We start from the raw sequence: 16,868 nt of genomic DNA on the forward strand, positions 1-16,868 counted from the left end.
GAATAATATGTTAAATAAATGAATAATATGTTAAATATATAAATACTATGTTAAATATATGAAGGATGTGTTGAATATATAGATAATTTGTTAAATATATGAATAATACGTGAAAAATATGAATCATATGTGAAAATATGACTAATTTGTTTAATATATGAATAATATGATAAATATATGAATAATATGTTAAATATATGAATAATATGTTATATATGTGAATAATTTGTCAAATATGTAAATAATATGTTAAATATATTAATAATATATTAAATATAAAAATAATATGATAAATATATGAATAATATGTTAAATATATAGAAGATTATGTAAAATATGTGAAGAATTTGTTAAATATATTAATAATGTTTTAAATATATTAATAATATGTAAGATAAATGATTAATTTGTTAAATATATAAATAATATGTGAAAAATATGAATAATATGATAAATATATCAATAATTTGTAAAGTATATGAAAAATTTGTTAAATATATGAATAATATGTTAAATATATGAATAATATGTAAAATATATTAATAATATGAGAAATATATTTATAATATGTTTAATATATGTATTATATGTTAAATATATGCGTAATTTGATAAAAATATGAAAAATATGTTACATATATGAATAATATGTTTAATATATGAATAGTATGTTGAATGTATGAATAATATGTAAAATAGTTGAATAATATGTTAAATATATGGATATTTTTTAAATATATAAATAATGTGTTAAGTATATAAATAATTTGTAAAATATATGAATAATATATTAAATGTATGAGTAATTTGTTAAATATATGAATAATATATTAAAATATAAATAATTTATTAAATATGTTAATACTAGGTGTAATATACAATAATATGTAAAATAGTTGAATAATATTTTTAAAATATGAATAATTTGTTAAATATATGAATAATTTGATAAATATATAAATAATTTGTTAAATATAAAAAATAATATGTTGAATATATAAATAATATGTTAAATATATAAATTATTTGTTATATATATATATGAATAATTTGTTAATTTTATAAATAATATGTTTAATATATAAATTATTTGTTAAATCTATGATTAATATGTTTAATATATGACAATATGTTAAATATATGAATGTAAAAAAAATCATATACATGTATATGCTGTTTTGTTCGCGAATCAGTCTCGATACAGTTTGAAATTGAATTTTCGTATACAGTGTAACCCGGATACAAGAAAATACTTCTCCGGTTTGCAGCTCCCTTATATCCGGGTTACACGTATATCCTGATTTCTTCTATCCGGGGCACACTGTATATTAACACACGTTTTAATATATAACCAGAGAAAATCGCTATTAAATCTCCTTGTCTTATATTTGGGTCTCTTATTTACGGGTTACACTGCATATGTTATAGTCACATTTAAAATAATTATTAAGTGTAGATTACATTCGTCTGCCAATATTTACCATTTAGTTAACGCAGTAAATTACACCATTGATTATTCTCATTGTGTGTCTATTCTTCAATTTAAAACAAAATGTATGCATTCATTTAAATCATACATTTTTAAAGTTGGGGATTACATTTTACGGTGAGACTCTCATATGCTTTGTATTTAGAATAATTACAACTTTTATATTTTTTTTAATATTTGAATATTTTCAAACTGAATGCGAATTTTCGAGTGCACTTCACTTGAGTGTTTGATTCTGTTGCAACAACAACAACAACAACAACAACAACAACAACAACAAAAACAATTCGTTTGTTCTTTTAAATAAAAGAGAAAATAACCTTTGAAGTAAGCCTTGCTGACTCTTAAAACAATTCGTTTTCTTGTATTCGTTGTTTTAAAATCTGCGTTGTAATGTTGCATCCAATTTTATTTTTAGACTAGAAAACACAAAAAAAACATTGTTTTATCTGCAAATAATGAAGAGAAGAAAAACAATTAAATTATTCGTATTATTTTGATTATTCAAACTACTGTGTTAATTTAACATTTTTTTTCACAATATTTTGGTCGGTGTAAAATTCGATTTCCTTTATGTGTATAATAGCTAGAACCCCAGCGTTGTATGTTTGTACAATACACTTAAACATGATATTTTAATTCATGCAGATTCCGGATGTATTATTATGGAACCAATTCTCTACTGAATATTATAGGTATAATTTGCTTGGTGTAGTAATTCGCAATAAAGGGAAAAAATAATGATACGGTCGTTCATCAAAACCCTTCTGCGTTTGTTTGTCAGCTGATATTTAGATTGGACGACGAATGCCCTGGAAAAGGCATTTCTGATTATTGTTTTGTTTTAAAATATGCATATGATGAAATGTATTGCCGATATTCAAAAGGGTACCTCCTCTTTTATCGCAAAATGAAGTCATTAATATGAAAATATTAAAATAAAAGAGTAAAGAACAGTCGGGATTGAACAGGGGACAATTCAATCTATAGTCGAGTTCGCTACCAGATTATAATAGCTCTGTTTTTTTTAATGATTTGCTTAAAATTAATGTCTCTTGATTAGCTTAGAATGTTATCTCTTGGTCGGTGTAACGTAAAATATTACCCTGCAAAATTTTTTAAATATGTGAAAAAAGGCTACTTTTCGGATCAGATTTTTTCGATTTTCGATACATATCCGATATCTAAGAGCGCGACCTAACATTAAAATAAGCTTCGTGTGAAATTTGAAAATGATATGCTCTGTCGTTTTGTAACATATTGGGAACTAACACACACACCCACAATAGTAGCGATAGAAATAGAGATTGTCAGACACGCGGTTTGAGAACTACTGGCCTTATGGATGAAATGCTTAATAAAATTCAATTGGAGGTTACACATTTCTTCTGCAGATTATAAGAACAATCCTCGCGGGTAACATTAAAAATATAAATGCGAATTAATTAGGACAAAATAAAGAGTTCCGTTCGAAACTCAGTGCAGTTTCTCAAGTTCGACAGCAATACTTGCGAGTTCAATAATACACGTGCACACGCATATATATTATACGTATATGTATTTATAAATTTATATATATATATATATATATATATATATGTAGCACTACTGAATTTACTCACATAAAATTAATATACGAAAATATAGATTTATGTGTAAACTTTAAGTATTTACTTCAAAAGTGCTCAATACGTAGGTAGAGCTAGTGAATAAGTTATAAAATATATATGGAGATTAAGCTACACTGAATATTCCGCATTTCATCCATTCTAGGACTCTACAGGCTTATGCGCGAATTCTGTGGTTGTTTGTCGTTTTCATATGCGCATCTTCTATTGAGATTTTAGTTAGCCAATCAGGATGCGAATATAAATACGACAAACAACCACAGAATTCGCGCATAAGCCTGAAGAGTTCTAGAGTGGATGAAACGCGGAATATTCAGTGTAGCTTAATCGCCATATATATCTTATAACCTACTATATATATATATATATATATACATATATATATATTAATATAAAAGTGCACGTGTATATAATATGCAGATATATATATATACATATATATATATACATATATATATATATATATATATATATATATATATATATATATATATATATATATATATATATATAACATTTCCACCCCAAACAAGGCATATCGCAACCTTCATGTAGGGGGGACTATCGGGAACATAAGCTACAGGGGTACTATGTAGGGAGTTGGGCAGTAAGATGTAGATTCACGTTAGACTTAAACTTATGCATGTCAGTACAGTTGGGGAAGCAGGGTCCTGGAATGGAATTCAAAATTTAGCAGTTCTGGGGAAGAAAATACTTGTGTAGAAGGCTCTCTTACATCTAGGGGTCTCTACTGTGAAAGGGTGGGGTTTAGCTGCTTGTCGGTCTGTTGGGGGTATTTACGTGGAAGGGGTACAATTGCTTGCAGTTCATCAGAGTATTCACCGTTAAAGTACTTGTAGAATAGGCATGGAGATGCAACATTTCGTCGATTGGGTTGAGGCTGAAGCTAAGATGATAGTTCAGGACCTATCAGGTTGGCGACTCTCTTTAGGACATTGTCCAGGAGCGAGACACTAGTAGCAGATGCACCAGCCCAAATATGGCAACAGTACTACCTACATGGGCGAATGGTGGCCTTAGAGTGGTACAGGATACATTCGGGCGTTAGTAGCTTTCTAGCACGGAAGAGAGAGTCTACCTTCTTCGAAGCGCTCCTGGCAATACTCACAATATAATTGTTTCAACTCATGTTTCCTGTGAACGTTAGGCCGAGGAATTTAAAAGATGTACTTTCAGATAAGGAGTCTTTGGCCATTGCTATTGGTGATAGAGAAAGTTTCTTGTAATTATTGAAGGAAACAAGTTTAGCCTTGGCAGCATTGAATGTGACCATCCATTTTTGCCCCCATCCCTTTGCATATCCGGTCATCCTCTATTGTTTCTGTCATTTCTTTAGATATGTGTTCATTTGTGTTCCTATCGTGTCTGTTATAGAGCGTGGTGTCATCAGCATATATACCCATTTCACAAACAATTGTGTCAAGGAGGGCATTTATGAATATTAGGAATAATAGAGGTTCAAGGATGGACCCCTGAGACACTCCCGCATTTGTATCATATTGTTTAGATGTACGATCGTCAAGGCCAGCCTGGGTTTTTCTCTTATCGAAGAAGGATTTAATTATGTTAAGTATGTTTCCAGTGATACCGTCTGATCTGATTTTCTGAGAAGACTTTCATGCCATACCCTGTCAAAAGTCTTAGATATATCTAGAGCTACCGCTTTGTCCAGTGAATGGTATATACGTTCAGAGATTACAGTTAGGATTCTGCTGTGGAACGGGCCTGCCTAAATCCATATTGTTGGTTGGTCAAAAGTTTACTATCTGTAAGGTGATGGACCAAAGCCTAATTAACTATGGACTCAAATATTTTGGCAAAACGTGGGAGGAAGCTAATGGGGCGGTAATTTACTGGGTCGGTTCTTTCGCCAGAATTCTTGAAATCTGGTACCACAGAAACAGTATATATATATATATATATATATATATATATATATATATATGTATATATATATATATGTATATATATATATATATATATATATATATACAGCATATTAAGCGATGCTCTTTGTGTAAACAAATTGAGCTTCGATATTAGGACAATGTAAAAACATTGTTAATTGACGGCCCGCATAACTGCAGCCAAACAGCGCAACAGTTAGAAGCCCCAACTGTCATTTGCCCTGTTTGGTTTTGATCCCGTCTATAGGTAGGTGATTGTCTAGCTGCACTGATGATCTGTGAAACAGCGAAACAGTACTGTCCGTGGATGACTATGATGCTCCCTATGTTGGATTGAGCGTATTAGGAAGTGGTATACAAATTACCATTAGCATATTAAGCGATGGTCTTTGAGTAAAGCAATTGAGCTTTGTTATTTTGATAATATTAAAACATTGTTAATTCATTGCCCGCATAGCAGCAGTCGAATAGCGCAACAGTCAGAAAGTCCGACTATCATTTGGGCGGTCGGGTATTGATCCTGGTTTCAGGTAGTTGATTCTCTAGCCGTACTGATGAACTGTGAAGCAGTGAAGCCGTACTGAATGTAGAGTACGATATATATATATATATATATATATATATATATATATATTTATATATATATATATATAATTTCATTGCAGAAAAACAAAATTACACTTGATTTGCATAAACAAATGACACACATGAATTTACTCCGGCTTTACTTTTACCCAACATTTTATGTAACATATAAACGCCGTACAGACCCATTTATTATTCATAGTAAAATTTTATCTTATTTCATACGAGCGACATCATTACGATTCCTAACATCTAAAGACGAAGAAGTTCAGATATCCCTCTCTAAGTAAATGAAAAGTTCTCCCACGGGCCCCAACAGGACCGGGTAGTTCTATTACCATTGTATCTGTATTGATCTGACTCCATTATTGACTGGATTGCACACTCATACATTTACAAATACAAATACAACGCGTTTTTCGAAAATACTGATTTCTCCCCCACAGCAGTCCGCCTGTCGTCATTGGCTGCAATCATGACATTCTATTATTGTGGATTATACACAAACATACAAAAACGAACACCGTAGACCTAATTCATTATGTCAGTTCAATCTGTCATACATCGTTTATTCCATTAAAACTTTCACCTGCCATTACGCATTGATATACATAATTTAATCGCTTTAAAGAAACACATGCAATTTCCAATTACTTCCATTATGGCTGTTTACATATGGTTAGATTTAAAACGATGGTGTCGCAGATTTCTATACATCATATCCGGTTTTAGCATTCTATACTTACCTCTATTGCATTTTAATCAACTAGCAAACATTAAAAAAATGAACAACAAATGAATTATACTCCACATTTCTTGTATTCTTCGTTTCCTTATATATTTGCGGTAACATTTGGGAGCGGGGGATGTGGTGTTCATAATTTATAAATATACACTACGTGTTTTTCTGTGTGTGTTTGTTTTTGTTTTTTTCTTCGTTTATAAAACTTTCGACTTCCGGTAAAAACAGTTACATCTGTTTTTTGTATTTGTGCTTTTTATTTGTTTTTTATCAAATAGATACGAAAAACCTTCATGTGTTTTATGGTGGGTTTTCTTTTTGGAGGGGGTTATTATATAGATTGCTTATTTAAACAATTACGTCGCAGATTTCTTTACATCATATAAAGTTTCTATATTTAGCTCAATCAGATTGTAACAAACTAGATGTTTTTTCGAAAATATATGATCCACACCTCTTGTATTTTTTGTTTCTGTTTTTTTTTTCTGAGATACGTGAGGTTCAATGTATATAAATGTACTCTTACGTGTTTTTCTTTGTTCTGTATTGATAAACACAGCGAATTCAACAAGGTTCGCAAAAAATTCTTCTTTCGCTAACCACGCTCGTGCGACTCGCGTTCTTTCTTTATTTGCTTTTAATAGTAAGAAGGTACGACATTATTTCGCTTTCGTCAATTGGGCGGGTAGATAAATATCGGGGTTTCAAATTCGCGTAAATATAACGTAGTCTTTTTTTGTTTGTTTTGGGGGCGAAAAGTTATAAAATTGAGAAAGGTTATTCAAGTTCTATTTATACCTCTATTTTATTTTGGGTCAATATCTTTTACACAACACGTATACACATAGAGAAAACGTCGGGTATCCCAGCTAAATACCGTGTCTCCTTATTTTCATAAGGGGGAATAGTTCGTATTTTCTTCTATGTTTTATTATCTGATTACAACAGTTACATTTGTTTTTTTTTGTTTTTTTTTTTTTGTTTTTGTTTTTTTTTTGCTTTCTTCGGTTTATTCTTTTCATTTCATTTATCAAAATGAAACTAAACATCTTCATTTGATTTTGGGGTGTTTTCTTTCTGGTCTGGTTTTGGAGTCTATTTTTATTTTTTTTTTGTTTTATTTTTTAGGTTACGATGATATGTTAAATTATTGCAGTAATTGATAAAAAACAATAATCAAATATAAATACACGAAGAAATCTCGTTTAATTCCGTTAGGAGAAAAATATATGTATTTATTCTTAAATAAAATTTCTGCTTTTTAATAAAACTTTGAAACTTTCTATTTTTAAGCGCCAAGGCCCGTAATTAACCAGCCAAGCCTGCTACAGCTTCAACGCCTAAATGGGTGTTTTCCCCTCTCTTCGCACGAGATGCCTACTGCCGTAAATTTTTCAGATTACTTTTTCCGGCTAGGGCTCCACCAGTTGTTGACATTCCGATAGCTATTCTTACCATGAGGAGTTGGGGTGTCTATTTCGAAAGCCGTTCGAAACATGCAGAGATTTGGGGTCGCGTAGCACCTATAATAACAGCAGTAACTACAACAACAACAACAACAACAACAACGTGCTTATTTCGAGGACCCCCCCACACACACACATATATATATATATATATATATATATATATATATATATATATATATATATATATATATATATATATATACATATATATATATATATATATATATATATATATATATATATATATATATATATATATATATATATATATATATATATATATATATAACGTGCCCGTAACATATTATCTGTGATGTTACATTTCAAACTTGTCGGACTAACGTGCTGTCCGGCACTGCCGCAGAAGAAAAAACAAATAACAAAGAAATAAAATAAAAATTCGCCTTAACACTTTTTACAGTATAAATGAAATGCATTTTGTTATATATTATATATAAGTCTATTTGCACGCGCAAGTGCTTTTTGAAATGTTTTTTTCCCATCATCACATTGCTTTTCCGGCCCTCATGTTTACACATCTATAATTCTCGGCCGCAAATTGTTCCTCTCTGCTACCACGTTGTGAACATTTCTCTCCTTTTCTTGTAATGCATAGCTTGCTATTTGCATACGTGATTTGACGATGCTGTTCATAATATTTTCGCCAGTCACTTATCCTTCGGCCGCTGTTAGATTGCTGTCATGCACTCATACGTGCTAGTATATGTATAGGTGTACATTTATGAGTTAAATGTATATATATATATATATATATATATATATATATATATATATATATGATGATTGCAACGTCTTGTCAGACGAGTGCCACTCCCTCAGACATTTAATATGCATGAGCCCAAATGCCTGAGGGAGCATCTATACAAAGATGATGTTACAGAGTCTTAGCTTTGTACGACAGCTACTCTCTCTTGGTTCAAAATGTTGAGATCCAGCAACAAGCAAGAGCAAGATAGCCAGCAACAAATTAGACTGCAGACCAGCTTAATGCGGGTAATGGTCTTCCGCTTTATGTTTTTTTTTTTAAATCAGCGATTTGCTTCTCCTAGAAAGGTTTCCTTCACCACGGCTTACGGGAACCCTCTCTACCCCAATACACATATACACACACACAAATATACACGGTGCTAGTTGGCCGTTGACCCAGAAAAGAGTTCATTCGCCCTTTGGAAGGTCTTGTTGTTAATCCTTCAGGGAGACTAGCCGCCCTCCTCACCAAACAAGTCTGGTGGGGGAACCAGTTTAGTCGCCGGTGACCCGACCATGAGGCAGGTAGTACTTGGTGCATGGTACCAGTAGGATATGACATGACCTGACAATAATATATATATATATATGTTATGAAAGTAAAGGTTGTAAATTTGGGGTGAATTTGGGAGTATCAAAACAAAAGCAAAATATGAAAGTAGAAATAAAATAAACCTCATAATTTATTATACCATACCTGTTCACACTGAAACACTTATCACATTATTCTGTAGATCTATGGAGTTCAGACGCGAACGGACACCCCATAATTATATTATACCATATTTATTCAAACTGAAAAATAATTATCAAATTATACTTACGCAGATAGATATGAAAGTCTTTATTAAAGTTTGGGTCTATTTCGATTCTATGGAGTCCAGGCGCGAACGCAGACCCCACAATTTTATTATGCCATCCCTATTTTAGTTAAAACATACTTATCAAAATATTATCATGTACATCTATATCAAAAACACTTGTAAACGTTTTTTTTTTATTTTTATTTTTGTATTTCCATACTTTGTGGACAAGGCGACAACGCAGACCCTACAATTTTGATAGAACCGCTGTTCTGCCAGATCAAACCTACCCATTCCTTTGTCTCGATATATCTTCTTTCATTATATGTAATTAGTGGTTTAAAATAGTAAATTATATAGGAGCCTATTCATAACCAGACACACACACACACAGACATTCAGTTTTACATATATATATATATATAATATGTGGGTGTGTGTGTGTGTGGGTGTGTGTGTGTGTGCGTGTGTGTGTGTGTGCCTCATGCCCAGATAACCTACATCTAAAATTTCAAGTGTTTAGACCAAAAATTACTAGAGGAGCTTCGTTTTACTCTGCAAAGGGCAATTCTTCCAACTTTGACATCATGATGCAGTATTTTGCATAAAAAATTGATTAAAAACTGCTTGCCAAACGTCTAAATAACCTTTATGCAAAATTGCAAATGTTTAGATCAAAAATTGGCTGAATAGTTTGTTAGAGACTACAGGGGTCAACACTTTTGAACTTTGACAGCTAAATTAGTAGCCGAATTAAGCTCTACATTTACTTAAAAAGCTTATCCTATGTCTGAATGCATTTTATTATGAATTTCACACTTTTAAAATAATAATTTTCTGCGTAATTTGATAGAGACCGAAGAGGTAACTTTTTTTTTTAATCTGACCGTAACTGCGACGTCTTAACATTTATTGTCTTGGACTCAAATCAAATTTAAAAGTTTAGTCCATATCAGAGTAACGTATATCTAAAATGACAAGGGTTAAACCCCCAATTGGCGAAGGAGTTTAGCAGAGTTTTCAAAGGTCAAATTGTTAAATATTGACCCCTTGACACCAAAATTTCTGTCCAAAAATCGATGTAAAAGTGTTTTCCCAAATCTCAATACGCGGTTTGTCAAATCTCGAGTCTGTTGACTTAAATTGAAATTACGGGATTTCCTTGGATTTTACTTGTACAAATGGAAATTCTTTTAACTTTCTTGAAGTTATATATTTGGATTTTACCGTCACTGGATTTTTTATCTTCCACCAGACTATCCATTCATGTGTAATCACCTTTTTCTTCACCATATTCCCTCTGCTTCACTTTTTTTGTTTTCAAGTAAGATCTTTGACTTACTTGTTGTTTCATCAAATACTTCTGCATTCAAAATCCGATCCCGCATTTTACTAATTCCTATCCTCTGATGAGAAGGAAAGTATTTCTTCGAAACTCCGCGGATTAAGGTCTATCCATTTATCTAGTGTTTCCTTTTCAGATTAAATATGTTTTTAACTCATTTCAAATTGTTTTTAACATATTTTATTAACTGTTTGCTCATATCATAAGCTCTATTTCCTATTTGGTTTTATCAAGCTTTTACATCTGGCTGGGATAATTTTATAAATATGAATTCTTTAATATGTATAATATACTTTAATTTTACCATCTTGCATTATTTTATTAAATTTAATTGTATTTTTTTTATTTTATGTATATATATATATATATATATATATATATATAAAGTAAAAGACGGGCACACACTTTTTGAATATATATGTGTGTATATATATGTATATATATATACGCATACACACAAACGCACACACACATATATATATATGCATATATATACATATATATATATATACATATATACATATACGGATGTTTATATGGAAATCTACATAAACTGTATATTAAGGAGTATGTTAGTACTCGACGCATTGTATTTCTCTTCGTGTAACGACGTTTGAAATTGCTTAGAATACAAAACTGGTAAAATAATTGTTGTAATATTCTGGAATTAATTACTTGAGATGTGTGTACAACATAATTAAAACACCGACATATGTATTTGATCGTCTTGGTTTCTGATTTCATTTATAGTCTATGATTATATTTGTTCTATTACCTCCAAAAAATTTACATAGGAATGCATTACTGTTATTTACTTGTTTAGTTGAAATAGTAATCATTTTCTTATAAAACAGAAAAAAAAACATGGTGTCAAGTAAATATATTCGGGTAAGACGGGCATTGATAATGGTCATTTAAGACTACACAGCTTTTAAGAATGGATTTACATAAACATTTTTAATAAATTTAAAGTTTAAATTAATGCATCTTATGCTCTTTATCGTTTTAATGAGTTAGAAAATTAGACATCATCTTTATTGCGGAATCTTTTGTTAAAACCATATTATATTTACAATTAACTGTATAGGATAACAGTTCTTAAGCTGTAACGTGCTTTGTTATTGACAACGGAGAGACATGTTTCTATGCCGTATAACATGATTTGTAGTTATTTTGATTAACGGCGTATCAGGTTTTCATGGTTACTAACAGCCAAATTCAGTAAATTACGTGAATGTATTTATGATTAAAGTATATTATATGTTCAAATGTTCATTTATAATTTATAGTTGTGTTAATTGTAAAGGGATTTTTTTTTATTTGACTCTGCGTATAAATATTGAGATTACAAATGGAACCGAAGATTACATTAACACAGCCTCCTGATGCATTTAAAGTGAAAGTATTTTCCATCAACATTATTTGTTTAAAAAGTCCATAACACAGAATATCCGAAGAAAAACAATCAATTATTTGCAATAGGAATGTTTCTCGTTATCAATATAAAATAGTAATTATGTTTAAGTATGCTCTAAGCCTTATGATCTTAAGGCAAAATAATCGAGTTTATTTTCGGATTTTTCTGTAGAAAACGTTGTGAACCCTTATGCGATTTTATATTTTTTCTTACATGTTTCGATGTGTTTTGTCGTCAATAGATTATTTGCTTAGTCCATTTGCCTTAATCGTTGTAACGTGGCCAAAAATATTGTAATATAATGTCTTCAACATATTATTTCTAAGGGTGTAAATTCAAACATATACACGAACCAAATAAAAATATGTTTTTTTTTATTTTACTTCAGTCGAAGTTCTCAGAAATCAAGGGGCCCACAACCTGGGGCTTACACTTGAACTCTATATGAGATACATAGATATTCGAATGTTCTATTAAAGTTCTTTATCTCTCAAGCACTGAGTTAGTAAATAAATTGAGAACATAATTTTCCTCTCCCCAATTAACCATTTTTATACGTTGTAGTATATGTTTCATGTTGGTTTCATGGTCTTACTGGATTCCAGGACAAGAATTTATCTAGTCTGGTGGAGTATCCAGCTTCGTGCTATTACTTGAGGTAATATCACTTGGAGAAGGTTCACCATTCCTCGGAAAAGCTGTGGAGTATCCGTAGTGAGGAGATCTTATTTTGGGCTGCGAATACTATGTCATTTTGAATATTTGGCCAGGGTTTACTTCTATGGAAAAAAGTTTCCTCATGCCAGATTGTTCTAGCAGACCCCTGTACAGAGAAACCTTATGACGTAAAACAAACAAACTGAGCCTCTTTATTATGTTATATTTCTTTTAACTCAACTGAACCGGCAGTTATTATAGTTTATTTGCATTAAACCTTTCCATTTAGTTTCTTTATAACTCATTTTGATCTCTACCTACCTCTTTTTTTCAAGAAAACCTTTTCCATTAATGAAATATAGAAATAATACATAAAGGTTTTAGAGAGACATCGCATTCGCAAAATTTGATAAAAGATATTGGCTAAGAATGTATCATATATATATATATATATATATATATATATATATATGCGTGTGTGTGTTTGTGTGTTTTTGTGTGTGTGCCTGTGTGTCTGTGCGTGCATGTGTGCGTGTGTATGTGTGGTTTTGCGTGTGTGATCGTATATAGGCTGCATCGTATGCGCATGCATGTTTAGTTTACAGAAAATGCCTATGCATAGATGTGGTTTTAAACGAAGGATCTTGTTGCTATCTGAATTCGCTATAGGCTATCATGAAATATCTATATTTACAAATCTCCAAATAAATATGAATAAAAGATACCGAGTAAATTCATAGGTATTAACTACGTCTTGATAAGTATCTGTAGAGATAGGCAAGGCAATATAGCTGACAAGATATCTATACGTACACATTGATGCGCCGAAACGGAGCATGTGTTGCCATAGATGCAGGCACATACGAATAAAAACATATATATATATATGCATGTATATATGCATGTTTTATATATATGTATATATATATATATATATATATATATATATATATAATTATATATATATATATATGCATATGAGAATTAAAGTTAATTTTACCAGAATAACCCGGGATGGCAAAACTAAAGTATATTATAAGTATAGTATATTATAAGTATATAATAATTATTGATTGAAGAGTTACTATTTATAAAGTAATCTCAACCATATGTAAAAGCTCAATAAAACCAAATAGGAAATAGAGCTTATAATAAGAACAAGTAGTTAATAAAACGTTTAAAAAAGAGTTTTAAAAAGAGTTAAAAAGAGTTTTAATTTCAAAAAGGAAGTACAAAATAAGTGGATAGACCTTAATCCGCGGAGTTTCGAAGAAATACTTTCCCTCTCATTCGGGTGTCGGATTTAGCAAAATGCGGGATCGGATTTTTCTTGTAAACGTCATAGATTTTACTTGGTAACAAAAATTGAATGGTGACTGTGTTATTTTTAGAATAGAAAATCCAATGTCAAAATGGCCCAGACAAGATTACATTGAAAAGACGCCAAATTTAAACCAACAAAAGGGAGCAACTGAAATATACAAGTTATTCCTTAGGAATTAAATTATCAGCAGAAGTTATTAAAGGAAGCAAATAAATGGAGAAAGATGGTCAGTTAAATACATGCTCATGTATTTTCATACATGCGTACATATATATGATTACATATTATTACACATATACATATATATATACACACAACAAATACACATATACACATACACACATATATATATATATATATATATATATATAAGTAAATAGATAAGTAAATAAATAAATACAGAGTTAAAAAAAATTAAGGGTGATGGTGGCCGGTATCTGCAAATTCTGGAAGAACGCAATTAAGTATGTAAGTAAATGCACATAGTAAAATATAAGTAAACATATATGCAGAATATAAATGTGTAGGTAGATGGATATATTCAATTGACAGGGATATTTAAACACGAAAAGGGAGATTGCAGATGGAAAACCGGCCAAACAAAGAAGAGAAATGAATTGCAATGAAAATTACAAAGTGAAAAAATACTAAGAAAGTATGTAGAGAAAATGATAATGTTACAGAAATATATATATATATATATATATATATATATATATATTTATATATATATATATATGATAGGTTAATTTAATATGCATGTAATTTCAAATTTACCATATTTAAATATATATATATATGTATATATATATATATATATATATATATATATATATATATATATATATATATATATAAACAAATATTATCAAATGCAAAGGAGACACTCCGTTTTATGCTTATTATTTTTAATTTTTCGATTTTCCGTATAATCTTTTTTTCTATCAAATCAAAAATATTATAGTGGTTGCTGTCACAAGCGCTTTCGAGTAGTCCCCGAATCATCTTCACTTGTTGAAGTAAAAGGGCGCAGAAGCGAAAATGAAAAGTAAAAGTGAACGACGTTAGATGATGATGAGTTAAAATAAATAGAGTCGATGAAAAGTCTATTAAATATATAGGTAAAGTTAACATTCGAGTATTAAAACCAGTAAGTTCAGTGGACAGTGTAAACCAAGGTTGTCCACTACAAACTACGCAAGACATTTTAGAACGTTACCGTTTTTCTCGATTATAGGGGAACAATTATGTTCTATTATCTAATGTTTATATATAGCACAAGTAGTATTTAGATGCATAGACATTTGCCGGGACAACGTTGTATTTTCAGTGTTACATCCTTCCAAAGAGTATTTGTATTTATGCTCTATATTCGTTTGTTCGAACGTTTTTAAAGCCGCTGGTAAGTTGATTATGGACACAATGTTTTGTGTTCTAAACTTCTTGTAGTAAATAAGAAATTTAATTTTAGAGTCACTGTCAATAGGCGTCATATATGTCATGGCGTCTTTATGCACAAGCAAATAAACAAGAATTTGGATATATAATATATATGTCTGTCTGTTTGTGTGTATGCGTGATGGCATCGGAATCAAACTAATTAAATGAGCATTTGAATAATAGATGAACATGTCGAAATACTCGTAAAAATCTGTAAAGAACACAACTATTTATGTGAAATTAAGATATTTAGGTCAATTATTTTGCCCATATTTATTTGATTTAATGAATGAGATTTTCTAAAAGAGAGCCGGGGAATTGAACGAATAAGCGTTATAATAGAAATGAGAGATAGAGGCGTGCAGTAGCCGAGTACGTTAGTAAATGAAAACACGGATGCGTAGTCTAAGTTAAGAATATGACAAATAATGTGGCTTGGACACATTAATGACAATGTGAAAGTAAACGTGTAGGATTAGAAATATTTATTAAATACTACTATAACAACACGGATGGCATGGCTTAATAACGATATATAAATCGGTTTCAGAATCATTGTAAATTAAGAGAAAGTATGTATTTTTGTATAGAGATTTCATAGATTATTACGAGTTCAGTCTTTTCCTTTTATGTATATATATAAAATTATGTCATATATCGTTTAGAATTATCTTATCAATTCTCTTCACACATCGCCCGTCTGTGAACTCTCTTCGTGCTAACTTGTTTCTTTCCATATATAACCTTACTATTTTCAAGACAAGTGTCAGTAGGCAGCTCCTGCCTTTGCAATAATCATTTTCCGTATTTGTAAGCATCTCGCATCACTAAAAAAAACAAAAACAATATGTTATTAGTGATTCATAAAACCTTCATTATTTAGTGTAATCCGGTGCTATTAACACTAACAGGTTTTACGTAGCGAAATTTTGTGGTTTGGCGTTACTTAAGATTAGAATTTCTCACTTTTTGGTTAGACGTCTATATGCGAACGGATATATTATGCAATATAGGAGAATATGTATTAGTACAAGTGGTCTTCCATACACCAAGTGACTATACTTGCGAACAACAAATCTAACGTGGAATATATATGCGACATTTTAATTCTTATTACGTATACTGTTTTTACATCTTTAATAGGGACTGTAATTTCGAGTTTTATAAGGCTTTACATATAATCGTTTTATCTTATTAGCTTTTTCATGCATTTTGAGATGGTTTACAAGAATAACTCTTATTCTATACGAAAACTTATAAAGCAATCACGGAAG

Source organism: Euprymna scolopes, chromosome 34 (genome assembly GCF_053919585.1).
Source record: "Euprymna scolopes isolate OS-2025 chromosome 34, ASM5391958v1, whole genome shotgun sequence".
Lineage (NCBI taxonomy): Eukaryota > Metazoa > Mollusca > Cephalopoda > Sepiida > Sepiolidae > Euprymna > Euprymna scolopes.